The sequence below is a fragment of the Budorcas taxicolor genome, chromosome 16 (assembly GCF_023091745.1).
Source record: "Budorcas taxicolor isolate Tak-1 chromosome 16, Takin1.1, whole genome shotgun sequence".
In the NCBI taxonomy this organism is placed as follows: Eukaryota; Metazoa; Chordata; class Mammalia; order Artiodactyla; family Bovidae; genus Budorcas; species Budorcas taxicolor.
Window position 1 is genome coordinate 69814372 of NC_068925.1, and position 16670 is coordinate 69831041.

Below are 16670 nucleotides of genomic sequence, written 5' to 3' on the forward strand. Positions count from 1 at the left end.
AAAAATCAATGTGATTCACCACATTAATTATGGAAGAAAAACCACACAATAAACCCAGAAAACTTTTTGATACAACTTAACAAATTAATTTCTAATTATTAGAAATTAGTAACAGAAAAGAATTCCCTTGACCTTACAAAAACTATTTACCAAAAACCTCTGCAAATATCATGGGTAAACAGAAACTTTATATTGATGTGTGTTAGTTAATTCTTTGGGTACAACTCCTTCTAGGCATGCTAGAGAAGCTGTACTAGACTTGCTGGAGGAGGAAATTGCAACCCACTCCAGTATTCTTCTTGGAGAATTCCATGGACGGAGGAGCCTAGCAGGTTACAGTCCATGGGGTCACAAAGAGTAGGACACGACTGAGCAACTGAGCACCAGACTTGCTTTCACAACAAATATAGCTATAAGTAAGAAAATTAAAATCAATGATAAAAGAGATAAGATATGTGAATGACTTATTTAAGATAAGAAAAAAGAATGTCCTTAGTATACTAGAGAAGTTTTGTTTCCACAGTGGTTAGTATAGCATCTGGTATAAAATACACGCTCAGTAAATATTTTTAGAATGTATGATCATTGGTACTCCAAAGTCTTCACCAGCACCTAAGAAAAGAAAAAAAAAAAAAAGAGTTCTTGTAAGTATTGGGGAAATAATACAGTTTAACCTCATATGCATATGATTTCCTCTTTTACAGAGAAACCTCAAGTGAATCAATATAATGCACAAACTAATTGTTTAATTGTTGTTCAGTTGCTCAGACATTTGTAACTGTTTGCAACCCCATGGACTGCAGCACGCCAGGCTTCCCTGTCCTTCACCATCTCCTGGAGCTTGCTCAAACTCATGTCCATTGAGTCCGTGATGCCGTCCAACCATCTTATCCTCTGTCGTCCCCTTCCCCTCCTGCCTTTAGTCTTTCCCAGCATCAGGGTCTTTTCTGATGAGTCCTGTCTTCACATCAGGTTGCCAAAGTATTGGAGCTGGAGCTTCAGCAGCATCATCAGTCCTTCCAATGAATATTCAGGATTGATTTCTTTTAGGATTGACTAGTTTGATCTCCTTGCAGTCCAGGGGACGCCCAAGAGTCTTCTCCAACATCACAGTTCAAAAACATCAATCCTTTGGCACTCGGCCTTTTTTATGGTCCAACTCTCACATCCATGCATGACTTCTGGAAACACCACAGCTTTGACTTTACGGACCTTTCTTGGCAAAGTAATGTCTCTGCTTTTTAATATGCTGTCTAGGTTTATCATGCATTTCTTCCAAAGGAGCAAGAGTCTAGAACTAATGCAAATTTCTATGGTATCAATCTACATAAATTGTGTTCTCCTATGCCAGCGATATCAAATTAGGAAATACAATGGATAATAAGCTACATATCAGTTAGCTTTTGTTCAGCTACATGTACGAGGAAAAAAAATAAAGTCACTTATAGCAGTCTAATCATAGGTGTGCCAGTCCCTTCTCCAGTGGACCACGTTATGTCAGCACTCTTTCACCATGACCTGCCTGTCTTGGGTGGCCCTGCACAGCATGGCTCATAGCTTCCTTGAGTTACACAAGCCTGTGATCCATGTGATCCTTTTGGTTAGATTTCTGTGATTTTGGTTGTCATCCTGGAGGCTGTGACATTCTAGTTCTTGCTTCCTGATGAGAGGGACTGTTGGTAGGGAAAACTGGGTCTTGCTTTCATGGGCAGGACCATGCTCAGTAACTCTACTTATTTAACTTATATGCAGAGTGTGTGTGTTAGTCACTCAGTCGTGTGCAACTCTTTGTGACCCCACAGACTGTAGCCTGCTAGGCTCCTCTTCCATGGAATTCTCCAGGCTAGATAGTGATATTTTTTCTGAAAAGCTGGAATCAAGATTGCCAGAAGAAATATCAACAACCTCAGATATGCAGATGATACCACCCTAATGGCAGAAAGTGAAGATGAACTAAAGAACTTCTTGATGAGGGTGAAAGAAGAGAGTGAAAAAGGTGGCTTTAAAACTCAACATTCAAAAAATGAAGATTATGGCATCCAGTCTCATCACTTCCTGGCAAATAGATGGGGGAAAAGCAGAAACAGTGACAGATTTTATTTTCTTGGGCTCCAAAGTCACTGTGGATGGTAACTGCAGCATGAAATTCAAAGATGCTTGCTCTTTGGAAGAAAAGCTATGACAAACCTAGATACTGTATTAAAAAGCAGAAACATCACTTTGCCAACAAAGGTCCATATAGTGAAAGCTATGGTTTTTCCAGTAGTCGTGTTTGTATGTGAGAATTGGACCATAAAGAAGGCTGAGCGACAAAGAATTGATGCTTTTGAATTGTGGTACTGAAGAAGACTCTTAAGAGTCCCTTGAACAGCAGAAGATCAAACCAGTCAATTCTAAAGGAAATCAGTCCTGAATATTCATTGGAAGGACTGAGGCTGAAACTCCAATACTTTGGCCACCTGATGTGAACAGCTGACTCATTGGAAAAGACCTTGAAGCTGGGAAGGATTGAAGGTGGAAGGAGAAGGGGCTGACAGAGGATGAGATGGTTGGATGGCATCACCAACTCAATGGACTTGAGTCTGAGCAAACTCCAGGAGATGGTGAAGGACAGGGAAGCCTGGCATGCTACAGTCCATGGGTTTGCAAAGAGGTGGATACAACTGAGCAACTGAACAACATCAAAAGGGGTTACAACTCAAAATCAGAAAAACAAACAACCCAATTTAAAAAGGGGAAGAAGACTTGAGTAAATATTTTTCCAAAGACATACAGGTGGTCAGCAGGTACATGAAAAAATGCTCAATATCATGTGATACTGTACTTAAAACTTGAAATAGTAGCAGGACCAAGGGGAAATACATTTTAACAGGAAATGACATGTTTAGAGGCAGAGATGGAGCAAGCAGAAAAGGCAAAAGTGAAGCCCTACCAGAGACTGGGACTTTGTGTGTGTGTTCAGTCCATAGGCCGTATCTGACTCTCTGTGACCCCCTGATCTATTGCCCACCAGGTTCCTCTGTCCATGGGATTTTTCAGTCATGAATATTGGAGTGGGTTGCCATTTTCTCCTGCAAGGGATCTTCCTAACCCAAGGATCAAAGTCATGTCCCCTGAATCTCCTGCATTGGCAGGAGAATTCATTTACCACTGAGCCTCCTGGGACATAGTGTAACCAAGAAGGACACACAAAATGGAATCATGAGCTCAGATACCAGTTGTGAACTTAGCAAGGACAAGGGACAATTCTTACCTAGAAAAGAAGTGGTAAAGCTAAGACATGCAAAGTGATCCAGAACTCAATCTTATCTATAAAATTGAAGCCGAGGTTATTGTCAAGAAAGAGATGGACAGAGATGAGTTAAAAACATTAAAAAAGCAGAAAGTCTTTTTTGAAATTTTGCTGTCTACCGTAAATATTTCATCATCCCTGTCTTGATATTTGAAAATGAATATTGTATCTAGAAAAATATTGAGAGCCTGAAATCTCACCCTATGGTTAGTAACCCTGCAGATTCCAAAGCTGATTTTGCAAACAACCACTTCATTCATTCAGTCTGCAGTATATGTACTACAATTTGCCTACCTGCTATCTGGCCAGTAGGGTTGGATGCCCTTGTCAGGCAGTGGGGGAAGAAGCTGTTTTGCTTTGTTTTACTGTTTGTGCTGCCTAGGGAGAGAAATGATTAGTAAAATACATTCAGTAGGTTGATGAACATTTGCACTTATTTTGACCACGTGGATGAGACCCTTAAGAAATAAACCCGAAATCTGCCCTCAAGGAAATGTGTTTGAAGCCAATTTGATTTTATCTAAAATAATTATAATAATGTATTTGAATCTTAGTAGTGACAGCTTCCTCAAGACTTCCTAAAAATAGTCATGTGCATTTAACCATTTTCTATTAGCCAAATCAGTAGCAGAGGACTTTCTGAAGTGAATGTGGTGTTGTTTTAAAGTTACTCAAATTGTGGTAGAATCAGGTTTTTGAAAATTTGCCATAACTTTTTTTTCTAATACTATCGTTCTACACATAGAAAATGTCAGCATCCTGATGTTTGGTTTTGCATTATTTTACATGATAGGTATGTGGGAGTGAAGTATGTGCAGCGTATGAAAATGGAATCACAATCAACACACTTTGATAGTGTGTTAAATGCAAAAAATAATCTCAGATTCTTCATGAGGTCTCAATTAGTATAGAATTGATGTTTTCAGTGGTTGTTTAAATTTTAATTTGAATGACATAGGGTAGGCAGTGAATATTCTCTTACGGAAAAAGAAGTTGAAATCTTTCAGTTAATCTTTTTGACAAAAAGCAACTTTGTAGAAAGAAATGAGTACCTGTAATGATCCATGCTTCCCCTCTCCTAAGACTCATTTCAGAATTGTTTTCCTTTGTAATAGCTTCTCATCCCTATGAGTGTTGATTTTCAACTGATTGTTGCTCTCTGGGTGTTCTCTTAAACGTTCAGTTCAGTTCAGTTGCTCAGTCGTGTCCGACTCTTTGTGACCCCATGAATCACAGCACGCCAGGCCTCCCTGTCCATCACCATCTCCCAGAGTTCACTCAGACTCACGTCCATCGAGTCAGTGATGCCATCCAGCCATCTCATCCTCTGTCGTCCCCTTCTCCTCCTGCCCCCAATCTCTCCCAGCATCAGAGTCTCTTCCAATAAGTCAACTCTTCGCATGAGGTGGCCAAAGTACTGGAGCTTCAGCTTTAGCATCATTCCTTCCAAAGAAATCCCAGGGTTGATCTCCTTCAGAATGGACTGGTTGGATCTCCTTGCAGTCCAAGGGACCCTCAAGAGTCTTCTCCAACACCACAGTTCAAACGCATCAATTCTTCAGCGCTCAGTCCAACACTCACATCCATACATGACCACTGGGAAAAACCATAGCCTTGACTAGGTGGACCTTAGTCGGCAAAGTAATGTCTCTGCTTTTGAACATACTATCTAGGTTGGTCATAACTTTTCTTCCAAGGAGTAAGTGTCTTTTAATTTCATGGCTGCAATCACCATCTGCAGTGATTTTGGAGCCCACAAAAATAAAGTCTGACACTGTTTCCACTGTTTCCCCATCTATTTCCCATGAAGTGATGGGACCGGATGCCATGATCTTTGTTTTCTGAATGTTGAGTTTTAAGCCAATTTTTTCACTCTCCTCTTTCACTTTCATCAAGAAGCTTTTTAGCTCCTCTTCACTTTCTGCCATAAGGGTGGTGTCATCTGCATATCTGAGGTTATTGATATTTCTCCCAGCTATCTTGATTCGAGCTTGCATTTCTTCCAGTCCAGCGTTTCTCATGATGTACTCTGCATAGAAGTTAAATAAGCAGGGTGACAATATACAGCCTTGATGCACTCCTTTTCCTATTTGGAACCAGTCTGTTGTTCCATGTCCAGTTCTTAAACGTTAGCTCCTGGCATTACTTTACAGTCACTCAGACTCAGCCAAAAGTACAAACTTAATCCTCTTTCTAGAGGACATTGTGACACATTTCTTTGAGATTTATAACTGTATGTTAAATTTATATGTTTACCATGAGCAGTAGTTGCTGTCCATGTATGTTCCCTAGTGAACAAGGGAGACTCTTTGAAAATAACTCCAGAAGTCTATCCAGGTTCATTCTATCTAGGTTTCATGCATTCCCTCATATAAAAGAGAGAGTTAAGCACACACAATAAAAGAAACAAATGACTGTGCTCTGTGCTGCATTTCCTTTTATCTCCCTACTGTGCATAGTCAATGCTCCATTGTGGTTTGGTCGCTGCATTGTGTCTGACTCTTTGCAGCCCCATGGACTGCCAAATGCCAGGCTTCCCTGTTCGGCACTGGCTCCTGCAGTTTGCTCAGATTGGTGTCATTGAGTCAGTGATGCCATCTAATGATCTCATCCTCTTCTGCCCCATTCTCCTTTTGCCCTCAATCTTTTCCAGCATCAGAGTCTTTTCCAGTGAGTCAGCTCTTCACATCAGGTGGCTAAAGTATTGGAGCTTCAGCATCAGTCCTTCCAATGAATATTCAGGTTGATTTCCTTTAGGAACAATTGGTTTGATCTCCTTCCTCTCCAAGGGACTCTCAAGAGTCTTCTCCAGTACCACGGTTCAAAAGCGTCAGTTCGTTGGTGCTCAGGCTTCTTTATGGTCCATCTCTCACGTCTGTACATGGCTACTGGAAAAATCTTAGCTTTGACTTTATAGATCTTTGTCAGCAAAGTGATGTCCTGGTTTTTAATTGCTGACTAGGTTTGTCATAGCTTTTCTTCCAAGGGCAAGCGTATTTTAATTTTATGACTGCAGTCACTGTCCACAGTGATTTAGTGATTTAATGCTCTGTATTCAGTAGCATTTTGTATTATGTGATGTACTTCTTCTTAATAATACACCAAAGACATCATATTTAGCAAGAAAACAACTAGCAGAAATTTAGATCCAGAAAGTTGTATAATTTTTTAAAACTTACATGGGCTACTTGTGCCAGCAACTAAAACAGCTAATTCTAGAAACCCTGCTACAATTTCAGATAGAGAACTGTGGTTGGCTCCTCACTGCTCCATGTTAGTTCATAAATCCAAACCAGTTCTCAAATGATACAGCAAATGCAGCGCACAAATCTACAAGTTAAAAAAACGGAGACTTCTGGGAATTATTAAATTACCAAATAAATATAACCAGTCATATGCCAGGATAGGAACAGATAGAATACACTGCTCCTTTTATTTTTTATTTTTTTAATTTATTTATTTTAATTGGAGGTTAATTACTTTATAATATTGTATTGGTTTTGCCATACATCAACATGAATCTACCACCAGTATACATGTGTTCCCCATCCTAAACCCCCCTCCTTTCTCCCTCCCTGTACCATCCCTCTGGGTCATCCCAGTGCACCAGCCCCAAGCATCCTGTATCATGCATCGAACCTGGACTGGCAATTTGTTTCATATATGACATTATACATGTTTCAATGCCATTCTCCGAAATCATCCCACCCTCGCCCTCTCCCCACAGAATCCAAAAGTCTGTCCTATACATCTGTGTCTCTTTTGCTGTCTCGCACACAGGGTTATCATTACCATCTTTCTAAATTCCATGTATATGCATTAGTATATGGTATTGGTGTTTTTCTTTCTGGCTTACTTCACTCTGTATAATAGGCTCCAGTTTCATCCACCTCATTAGAACTGATTCAATGTATTCTTTTTAACGGCTGAGTAATACTCCATTGTGTATATGTACCACAGCTTTCTTATCCATTTGTCTGCTGATGGACATCTAGGTTGCTTCCATGTCCTGGCTATCATGAACAGTGCTGCGATGAACATTGTGGTACACGTGTCTGTTTCGGTTCTGGTTTCCTTGGTGTGTATGCCCAGCAGTGGGATTGCTGGGTCATAAGGCAGTTCACTGCTCCTTTTATTGTAGTTCAGTATCTTTCCAGGATTACTTTTCTGTGTTTTCCATGTTATTTTTTCATGCTGTTTCAGCACCATTTGTAGATCCCTATCATGCTATGAATGACTGGTTCTTCTTCCTTTGGACTGATCCAGACTCTCACACTTCTGAACACAATCTGCACAGAGGTGCTGGTGAGGGTAGGGCGGAGGTGAAGGTTTGATATGTGGCTTAGAAGTAAAGTTCAACATTTTAAAACTTGCTCCCCTGTGATACCAAAGAGTTGACATTTTTGTTTTCCATGTCATGTGATCCAAATGCCACACCTTCTAGTCAAAGAATCAGGAGAGGGACTTCCCTGGTGGTCCAGGGCAGAGAGCCTGGGTTTGATCCCTCATCAGGGAACTGGATCGTGCATGCCACAATGAAGATCCTGCACATGGCAACAAGGATCCTCCATGCCACAAGTAAGACCCGGGACAGCCAAGTTTATAAAGAAAAATCTGGAGAGGAGAAAACCTAGCAATAGAGAAACATTTTGGACAATAACCACTCTATTCTGAAAACAATACATGCGTGCTAAGTTGCTGCAGTCATATTCTACTCTTTGCACCTCTATGGACTGCAGCCTGCCAGGCTCCTCTGTCCATGGGATTCTCCAAGCAAGAAAATGGGAGTGGGTTGCCATGCCCTCCTCCAAAATATCTTCGCAACCTGGGGACTGAACCCGCATCTCTTTGTCTCCGGCATTGGCAGGCAGGTTCTTTACCACTAGTGCCACCTGAGAAGCCCCTACCCATGCCAGAAAAGGGCAAATGGGGAGCTCAGAATTCAGCCTTTGCAAGGCTATAACAAGGCACCCAAACACTTCTCCACTGGCATGGCATCAAAGGAACTCTAGTAGGGACTCAGGACATTCACCATCACCCGGTGTTAATATGGCCACCATGCCATGGTGTCAGTGGAGACCATGTGGAGAGGAGAAACTTTCATCCTCATCCAATGGTAATGAGGGGGCACCTCTCTCATAATGTCCAGAGTCTCATAATGTAATACAGAAATGTCTAAGTTTCTATTGAAAATCATTTGCCATACAATGAATGAGGAATTACCTCAAACTAAATAAGAAAAAGAAAATCAACAGATGTCATCACCAAGATGACAGGGATGCTAAAAGTATCTTGACAAAATTCTCAAACAGCCATGATAAAGATGCTAACAATGAGCAATAATGAACATGCTTGAAACAAATGAAAAAAAAAAACAAAACTCAGTGATTAAGTAGAAAGTCTCATCAATGAAATATAAAAACAATGTAAAGAACAATGTGGAAATTTCAGATCTGAAAAATGCAAATAACCAAAATTTAAAAGTTCAGTCGGATAAACAAGGCCCTACAGTAGAGCACAGATTAATAGATACACATTACTACATATAAAATTGATAAACAAGGACCTACGGTATAGCACAGAGAACTATGCATGGTATCTTATAATAGCCTATAATGAAAAAGAATCTCAAAAAGAATATATATATATATATAATACACACACATACACACACACACATATATATATATAACTGAATCAGTTTGCTGAATACCTGAAACATTGTAAATTAACTATATTTTCAATTAAAATAAAATTTACATGGAAAGGCAAAGGAACTATATTAGCTAAAATAGTTTCATAAAAATAATGTAGATGCAATCAGTCTACTTGATTTCAAGATGACTTATATACCTACACTATTCAAGACTGTGAATTATTGGGAGAAGCATAAATACATAGATCAATAGAACAGAAAACCCAAAAGTAGACCAACATAAATATGCCCAACTTATTTTTGACAAAAGTGAAAAATCAGTTCAGCGGAGAAAAGATAGCCTTTTCAATAAATAGTGCTAGAGGAAAAAAAAAAAGAGAAAGATTTTCAATTTAGGTTTCCCACCTTACACAAATAGTCACTCAAAATTGATCGTAGATTTAAACATAGAAGATAAAACTATAATAAAATTTTAAGAAAAATATCATAGAAAAATCTTAGTCTAGGGCTAAGCATAGAGTTCCTAGACTTAACAGGGAAAGCAGGAAAGAAAACATTTGATAAATTGGTCTTCGTCAAACCTAAAAACAGTTCTCTGTGAAAGACTCAGTTAAGAAAGTTAAAAGACAAGCAACAGAGGGGAAAAACATATTTACAAACTACCTATCTATCACAGGACTGTCATCTAGAATATATAAAGGGACTCTGGAAACTCAGCAGGGACAAAAGATATGAAGTGACACTTTACCAAAGAAGATACACAGATGGCAGGTAAATACATAAGATGCTCAACAGCATTAGCCCCTAGGAAAACGCAAATTAAAGCTACAAGGAGATATCACTGCACACCTATCAGAATGGCTAAAATAAAAAGTACTGCCAACACCAAATGTTGACAAGAATGCAAAGAAACTGGATCATTCATCCATTGCTGACGGGAATGTAAAATATTACACCTTCTCTGGAAATCAGTGCAGCAATTTCTTTAATAAATTAAACATTAAGCTACTATATGACTCAGCAATTGCATTCCTGGGCATTTATTCAAGAGAAGTAAAATTTTATGGTAACACAAAAACTTGTACACTAATGCTTATTATAATTTTATTCATAATAGCCAGAACCTAGAAATAACCCAGATGTCCTTTCAAGGAGTGGTTCAATAAATTGTGGCATAGCCATACCATACCTTTTTATTACTCAGCAATAAAAAGAAATAAACTACTGGGGACTTCCCTGGTGGTCCAGTGGTTAAGCATATGCCTTCCACGGCAGGGTACATGGGTTCAGTCCCTGGGCAGGGAACTGAGATCCCACATGCTGCCGGGCAACTAAGCCAGTGTGCTGCAACACTCTGGAGTCCGCACCACAGCTAGAGAGAAGCCCGCCTACCCTAAATGAAAATATCCCACGTGTGGCAACAAAGATCCCACCTGCCGCAGCTAAGAGCTGACTCAGCCAAATAAATAATTTTTTTTTAAGAAAGGAAAAAACTATTAACATACATACACACCAAACTAGACGTATCTCTAGAGAATTATGCTGAGTGTTTTTTTTAATCCCCAAAGATTATATGCTATGTGAGTCCATGTCTCTAATATCCTTGAAATGAAAAAAATTATAGAAATGAAGAACAGATTACTGGTTGGCCAGGGTTAGGGAGGGAATGGGGGTGGAAGGAATGTGGCTGAGGTTATAAAAAGTAATGTGATGACTCCTTATGGGGATGGAAATATCACGTATCCTGACTGCATCAATGTCCATATTCTGGTTGTGACATTGCAGTATACGATTGTAAGATGCTACCATTGGGGGCATTGGAGCAAAAAGTGCATCAGAGCTCTCTGTACTGTTTATTACAACTGCAAGTGAATCTGCAGTTATCTCAACGTGAAATCATTAATTAAAAGGAAAAAATCAATGAGAAATTACTATTAGAGGCAATTCTGCCAGCTTTTCCTTTATAATTCTGGTGTTGTCTGCTTGGGAAGTGTCTGCTCTGTTCACGATTGCACAGGTGCCCTGTTGCATCTAATGCTTTGATAGTTTTATTTTTAAAATTTGGAACTTTTCTCCATTTTGATGTTTTAAAATTCAACAAGTCATGGCATTCCTTCTTCTGGATCAAACCACAGGTCTCTTGATAAAATGCTGTATGCACGTATGCTGTTTTTACACCACACAGCTTATCTGCATTCTCTTAAGAGACGGGATGACATTGGCCCATCTGTATTCTCTCTCACGTACCATGAACTGTGCTGTTGGCAACTATGATGGATTCTGTAAATTCTCAAAGAGAATTGCTAATTTTAAAAAATCACCTTACTTTTCCACAAGCATTTTCACAAGCAAAACCTAAACACAGAGTTAGGAAGTTAGTCACTGACACGAAAAGTAAACTAGTAGGTCTTCAGTTAAACCGCGTTGCACCTGGCTGAGGTTGCCCCGTGCAGCGGTGCAGGTAGGCGCAAGTGCAGACAGCACCGTGAAAGTGAACGACAGCCTGCACAGCCTCAGTTGCAGCACTTTTCATTCAGCCTCGCCACCCTTTTGTCCATTGGCTCTCTGCCAGTTTACAACACCCAGGTGCTACCGCCCATGGCTCTGCAACGGAAAAAAAGCTTTTGGGCGAAGGGAGGAAGGTTTACTAGGAAAAACAAGAGGAAAGGCTCATCAGGAGAGGAGAGTAACTGAGCATCTGAGCTTTCTTCTCAGATACCCTGTCCACACATTTCGCTGTACTGAGATATGAAAAGACAGGCCATTTTTCTCATCCACATTCCTCCATCTCCTGAGTTCCAGCTCTCTGAATCTAGAGTAGGACTCCCAGTGACCAGGTGCAGAGAGAGAGAAAGGGTCACTTAAGGAAATGGACCCAGGATGAAGAAGCAATGCAAGGGCTTGCCCTGCCTGAAGCTACGGGACTCCCTGACGGTTGGAACAGTTTCTCTGGCACTCTTCAGCCCACGGTTCAGAAGTACAGCCTGGGGAGATCAAAGAAAGTACAAAAACCCCAGGCTTCTAGTAAGCAGCAGAAACATGTGATTGTAGTGACCGAAGATTTGGAGTCCTGCTAAATATATTATGGCCCTCAATTTCCATAAGCACTAACCAAAATGTCTAAACTCTAGCTTAATTATCTAGCTTCCTTGAGAAAACAAGAAAATGACATCACATCAAGTATACAGAGTCAAAGAGAATAACTGTCTTTGAAAAACAGACCCAGAGAGTGTCCTCAAAATGTTTAATTGTGAAGAATGATTATAACAAGGAGTCGCTGAGTGCTACTATCCCCGCAGCACAGTTCCCAAGGGATTCTGAATAGGGACTTAATCTTGTAGGTGGAATGTCTTTATTCAGCTTCACTTGCCCCCTGCTAAAATGGATGGGTACACAATTTAAACAAAGAAATATCAATGGAAAAAATTCTAAATCAAAATCTAGCTTTTTTCATCCAGTTATCATAGAACTAGCAAGAAATCTGCATTTCTAGTGTAATCCAAATATCATTTCCAGTAAACCAAACACTGAGAATCTTATATTAATGTTTGGCGGATTTAAAACTAAGAGATTTATGTGTGTGAGGAGAGATTATTCCAGAAGTTGAATTTGGTTGAAATAACACCAGCACCATTGATTTAGATGGTGCTGTCAGTAGTAAGAGTTCAAAGTGCTTTCACAGGGAGGTGCTTCACGTACGAGTAAATCCAGAGATTACTGAGATTCAAACCACTCCTCACGTTTGTAGTCTGATTTATGTAATCCGCTAGAAACTACTTCCAGTGAGTGTTGCTTGAATTAAGCAAGGAGGGAAATATTTTTTATTAATTTAAGATTGAGATTTGCTGGGGATGGAAGGTATTTATTTCCTCATAATGGGATTCAGTTCAGTTCAGTTCACTCCAGTTGCTCAGTTGTGTCCGACTCTTTGCGACCCCATGGACCGCAGCACGCCAGGCCTTCCTGTCCATCTCCATCTCCCAGAGTCCACCCAAACCCCTGTCCATTGAGTCGGTGATGCATCCAACCATCTCATCCTCTGTCATCCCCTTCTCCTGCCCTCAATCTTTCCCAGCATCAGGGTCTTCTCCAATGAGTCAGCTCTCTGCATCAGGTGGCCAAAGTATTGGAGTTTCAGCTTCAGCATCAGTCCTTGCAGTGAATATTCAGAACTGATCTTTAGCAAGGACTGGTTGGATCTCCTTGCAGTCCAAAGGACTCTCAAGAGTCTTCTCCAACACCACAGCTCAAAAGCATCAATTCTTCTGTGTTCAGCCTTCTTTATAGTCCAACTCTCACATCCATACATGACCACTGGAAAAACCATAGCCTCACCTAGATGGACCTTTGTTGACAAAGTAATGTCTCTGCTTTTTAATATGCTGTCTAGGTTGGTCATAACTTTCCTTCCAACGAGTAAGTGTCTTTTAATTTCATGGCTGCAATCACCATCTGCAGTGATTTTGGAGCCCACAAAAATAAAGTCTGACACTGTTTCCCCATCTATTTCCCATGAAGTGATGGGACCGGATTCCATGATCTTCGTTTTCTGAATGTTGAGCTTTAAGCCAACTTTTTCACTCTCTCACTTTCATCAAGAGGCTCTTTAGTTCTTCTTCACTTTCTGCCATAAGGGTCGTGTCATCTGCATATCTGAGGTTATCAATATTTCTCCCAGCAATCTTGATTCCAGCCTGTGCTTCCTCCAGCCCAGCGTTTCTCATGATGGACACTGCATATAAGCTAAATGAGCAGGGTGACAATATACAGCCTTGACATACTCCTTTTCCTGTTTGGAACCAATCTGTTGTCCCATGTCCAGTTCTAACTGATGCCTCCTGACCTGCATATAGGTTTCTCAGAAGGCAGGTCAGGTGGTCTGGTATGCCCATCTCTTTCAGAATTTTCCACAGTTTATTGTGATCCACACAGTCAAAGGCTTTGGCATAGTCAATAAAGCAGAAATAGATGTTTTTCTGGAACTATCTTGCTTGTTCAATGATCCAGTGGATGTTGGCAGTTTGATCTCTGGTTCCTCTGCCTTTTCTAAAACCAGCTTGAACATCTGGAAGTTCACGGTTCACGTATTGCTGAAACCTGGCTTGGAGAATTTTAAGCATCACTTTACTAGCGTGTGAGATGAGTGCAATTATGCGGTAGTGTGAGCATTCTTTGGCATTGCCTTTCTTTGGGATTGGAATGAAAATGGACCTTTTCCAGTCCTGTGGCCACTGTTGAGTTTTCCAGATTTCCTGGCGTATTGACTGGAGCACTTTCACAGCATCATCTTTTAGTCTTTCCCATTCTATTGTTTTCCTCTATTTCTTTGTATTGATCACTGAGGAAGGCTTTCTTATCTCTCCTTGCTATTTTTTGGAACTTTGCGTTCAGATGAGTATATCTTTCCTTTTTGCCTTTGCTTTTCACTTCCCTTCTTTTCACAGCTATTTGTTAGGCCTCCTCAGACAGCCATTTTGCTTTTTTGCATTTCTTTTTCTTGGGGATTGTCTTGATTCCTGTCTCCTGTACAATGTCATGAACCTCTGTCCATAGTTCATCAGGCAACTTGTCTATCAGATCTAGTCCCTTAAATCTATTTCTCACTTCCACTGTATAGTCATAAGGGATTTGATTTAGGTCATACCTGAATGGCCGAGTGGTTTTCTCCACTTTCTTCAATTTAAGTTTGAATTTGGCAATAAAGAGTTCATGATCTGAGCCACAGTCAGCTCCCAGTCTTGTTTTTGCTGACTGTATAGAGCTTCTCCATCTTTGGCTGCAAAGAATATAATCAATCTGATTTTGGTGTTGACCATTTGGTGATGTCCATGTGTAGAGTCTTCCCTTGGGTTGTTGGAAGAGGGTGTTTGCAATGACCAGTGCATTCTTTTGACAAAAGTCTATTAGCCTTTGCCCTGCTTCATTCTGTACTCCAAGGCCAAATTTGCCTGTTACTCCAGGTGTTTCTTGACTTCCTACTTTTGCATTCCAGTCCCCTATAATGAAAAGGACATCTTTTTTGGGTGTTAGTTCTAAAAGGCCTTGTAGGTCTTCATAGAACTGTTCAACTTCAGCTTCTTCAGCGTTACTGATTGGGGCATAGACTTGCATTACTGTGATATTGTATGGTTTGCCTTGAAAACAAACAGAGATCATTCTGTCATTTTTGAGATTGCATCCAAGTACTGCATTTCAGACTCTTTTGTTGACCATGATGGCTACTCCATTTCTTCTAAGGTATTCTTGCACACAGTAGTAGATATAATGGTCATCTGAGTTAAATTCACCCATTCCAGTCCATTTTAGTTCACTGATTCCTAGAATGACAGCGTTCACTCTTGCCATTTCCTGTTTGACCACTTCGCTTGCCTTGATTCATGTACCTGACATTCCAGGTTCCTATGCAATATTGCTCTTCACAGCATTGGACTTTGCTTCTATCACCAGTCACATCCACAACTGGGCATTGTTTTGGCTTTGGCTCCATCCCTTCATTCTTTCTGGAGTGCTTTCTCCACTGATCTCCAGTAGCATATTGGGCACTTATCAACCTGGGGAGTTCCTCTTTCAGTATCCTGTCATTTTGCCTTTTCATACTGTTCGTGGGGTTCTCAAGGCAAGAATACTGAAGTGGTTTGCCATTCCCTTCTCCAGTGGACCACATTCTGTCAGACCTCTCCACCATGACCCGTCCGTCTTGGGTGGCCCCACATGGCATGGCTTAGTTTCACTGAGTTAGACAAGGCTGTGGTCCATGTATTCAGATTGACTAGTTTTCTGTGATTATGGTTTCAGTGTGTCTGCCCTCTGATGCCCTCTTGCAACACCTACCATCTTACTTGGGTTTCACTTACCTTTGGCGTGGGGTATCTCTTCACGGCTGCTCCAGCAAAGCACAGCCACTGCTCCTTACCTTGGACAACGGGTATGTCCTCATGGCTGCCGCCCCTGACCTCAGACATGGGGTAGCTCCTCTCGGCCCTCCCCTTCCATAACTGAACATTTCCTAAAAACAGTGAATGTATCACTTAGATAATGCATCACCTTTATGTAGTTAATAATCAGGGCAAATCTTTTTAAGGTATCTGCCAGTCCCTTTTCTAAACACTGTAAATACACAAATATCACCTAATAGTTAGTACTGTTGTTGTCCCAACTCTATAGCTGAGGAACTTTCCCAAGAGCATGCAGCCAGTGAGTGGCAGAGCCATGTCCACACCAGGAAGCACTGAGGGTCCCTAGTGAATCTGAGCAGGACCTGGATGCTCAACTCTGTCCTGGGCTCCAGGGAAGCTACTATGAACCAAGCAGACTGACTTTCTGGAGCACTAAGTCTGGCATGAAAGGTAGAAATTGATCCTATCAATACACATATGATTTCAACCTATAATAAATATATGAAGAAAATGAAGCAGGAGCTAAGAAAGCATAACAGGGACCTCTCTTGTGCTGATCAGGCCAAGCAGGCCTCTGTGAGAAACTCCATCTAAGCCAAGACCTGCAGTGGAAGAGGAGCTGGGCACACGGAGTCTCCACGCCCAGAAAGCAGTGTGTGGAGGCAAAACTGAGGTTGGGACATCCTGACAACATCAACTCATTTCCTTATTATTTTAAAACTGTAAGAACATCCTAAACTGTGGCTTGTTCTATGTTTATTCTCCCCATTGGCTGACAGCAAAATAATAAATCCAAGACATCCCCACAGAACTTGCCAAGAGGGTA

At 40.8% G+C, this 16670-nt stretch overlaps 1 pseudogene; it reads right to left on the minus strand.

The window, feature by feature from the left end:
* The window catches only part of LOC128061306 (histone-lysine N-methyltransferase SETMAR-like), a 39830-nt pseudogene extending 23945 nt beyond the window's left edge, over nucleotides 1-15885 (minus strand).
* Between the last annotated feature and the right edge of the window lie 785 nt (nucleotides 15886-16670).